Below are 2,862 nucleotides of genomic sequence, written 5' to 3'. Positions count from 1 at the left end.
TAAGACACAGGCCTCACTCTCTAAAAGCCCTCATGATGTCACAGAGAGGACAGCTATGTCAACAACCACTTTACTATCAGGCTGCATCCCATAAAGGCTTTAATAACAGGGCAGCTCATAGGGAGGAGGGTGATTTCTAACCAGATGCGCTCCAGAAGGCTTCATGTGGAAAATGACATGTCATCTAGGCCTTGAAAAAAAAAAATGGGGGAGCAGGATATTCCAAGAAGGATCCATGTGACAAAAGGCTTAAGGGTGAGCACTGTCACTAATGTGGTGGTGAAGCTTGATGTGGAGGGAAAGGAAAGGGGAAAGGAGGCACACAGAACTGGGAATCATTCCTAAAAAGAAAGCTGGAGCACAAGTTCTCAACAACATCCCAGTAAACGTCTCCTCTTATTTGAGGATTCTCTGTGGGGGTTTTTTGTTTGTTGTTTTTTCTGGTTTGAGATTTATTTCTTGCTTATGAAAGCCAGATAAAATGAGGATCTCACTATATTTGCTAAATTGGCCATTTTGAATTTAAAAAATTAAAACTTAAAAAAAAAAAAAAAAAAAAAAGCTTTGCTATTCCCAAATCACTTCTTTTGTAATCTGATCACAAAAAAGAAAGGTGATTCCCACTTCAGACACAGAGGGAGAGTGTGGCTGGTTGGGGCTACCAGGGGAGACATTACAGTCCTCCTTGGGTTTCTAATGCAGCTTGGGCCACAGGGGAGAGGAAGCCAGGGCCCAGAGCTTTCAACAGCCAACGGGAAAGCAGAAATGGGCATATGCCCTATTCTTATGGGCTGACTATGGATAAAGTCATCTGGGGACTCTCTGGAGAGCTTTTTTATTTAATGTCCTATTCTCCAAGTCCACATAGGCATCCCATTGAGCTGGTACAAACCTGTCCCATACAATTCCTTGTTTTAAGGCTGAGGAAGGCAAATTTATTGAATCACGTGTAATGAAAGTAAAAATTAAAAATGCACACTTTGAGAAACTAATAAGATATTAAACAGAGGAAAAAGACAATCCTTTCACAGTCTCTGCTTAAATAAGCACCCTAGGAGGGCAAAAACACACAGAGAAGTGCAAAAATAGTTTAACTGTTAATTTCTGAGATTTCCACAGGAAATACTATCTTACAGGATTCTCAAAAGAATTATTTTCACACTAGAGATACCTCCTTCATTGAAAGATAGTATCACATCAAGGACTGTCTCGGCAAAAATTATGTTAGTTGACCTTTCAGGGACCAGCAGCTGTAGAAATGGTTTCTGTGGCTGGTTAAAGGCGCCGAGTCCAAAAGCAGTGGGGAGTCACCCTGTAATTATATCGGGCCTGAATCCTGACCATGGAGTTGATTGGTGAAAGGTACACAGTAGGAATTCTGCAAGCACTTGTTGGCGGCCTGATCTTCACTCATCTGTTGTCCATCTTGTCTAAAACAGGGTTCTTTTTCTCTTCTGATTATAAAAGTACTTTGCTGTCAATAGCAAACTTTTATAAGGTACAAAAATATTCTGAAAGGGAAAGAAAACTCACCCATAATCATACTATACAAACATAACAACTTTTCATTTTGAGATTTCTCTCCTTTTTCCCCCTATATTATTCCAACACTTTCAAAATGTTAATTTATAAGATACATCACAGGTTGTATCTGACTGGTATATATAAAAAAGAGACCTATATACATGAAGTGAAAAAAAGAAGCACCCTGGAATAATCGTATAAACTACATTAAACTGTGTTTGTAGATTCAGTTGCTTAAATTTTATCCCCAAATGAAATAAAGGCAATACAGTAGAAAATACAATAAAAACATTATTTTAGGGGAAGATATTCATTACCAGAACCATGTTCCACAGTAACAGTGCAAATGCCCATTCTAGTTGAACAAGGTTGAGTGATTCCCCACTTGTTTCTCTACAATCTTGGGACACGATAAAGAAATTGCTACCTAAGTACATTTTATAAAGGTTACAGTAGGCCAAACCCAGAGAACAAAGGAGATAAAAAAACAATAATATTCAAAGCAGCAATGGAAAGCAACATAATTTAATTTCACCAGCAGATGTTTGCTTGGTGCTATTTGTTTTTGTTTTGTTTTGTTTTGTTTTTTTGTGTTTTTTTTAAAGATTTTATTTATTTATTCATGAAAGACACACACAGAGAGAGAAAGAGAGGCAGAGACACAGGCAGAGGGAGAAGCAGGCTCCATGCAGGGAGCCTGACGTGGGACTCGATCCTGGGACTCCAGGATCACGTCCTGGGCCAAAGGCAGGCGCTAAACTGCTGAGCCACCCAGGGATCCCCCGTGCTATTTGTTTTACCTTTTGTAGGATTTAGGAATTTCTAATTGCAAAAACCCCCCAAAAAACAAAAAACCCAACCAAACAAGCCACCAAAAATCTAGATACTTCATGCTTTTGCATTTTATATACATATCAAATATATATTCGATTTTCAATTAATTCTGCAAATATTCAGTTCAGCTGTGAGAGATTAGAATGAAATGCCAATTAAATTTACACATGATGTTAAATGTTTCACAATCTGTGTTTCTATTTATTTTTCATTTATGGAGATCCTATTTGTGGACTATTAGCATAAACGTTCACTTAAAAAGAGTCCTTCAAAAAACACAATTGGCATATTTCGAAATGTAATATATTAGTATTTTTCTATGACAGGATCACAAACAAGTACATCTACGGGTATCAGTGAGAAACAAGTATGATGGAGGAAATCTTTCTGCAAAGTACATGGACCTCAAAAGTATCGGGACAAGTTTGACCCACTCAGAAGATGGCTTATAGTATATTTATCTCTGCTGGTCTCCTGGAGTTATAATGATTACTGTCAGCAGGG

The sequence above is a fragment of the Canis aureus genome, chromosome 1, assembly GCF_053574225.1.
Source record: "Canis aureus isolate CA01 chromosome 1, VMU_Caureus_v.1.0, whole genome shotgun sequence".
Lineage (NCBI taxonomy): Eukaryota > Metazoa > Chordata > Mammalia > Carnivora > Canidae > Canis > Canis aureus.
Note: the sequence above shows the minus strand (reverse complement) of the source record.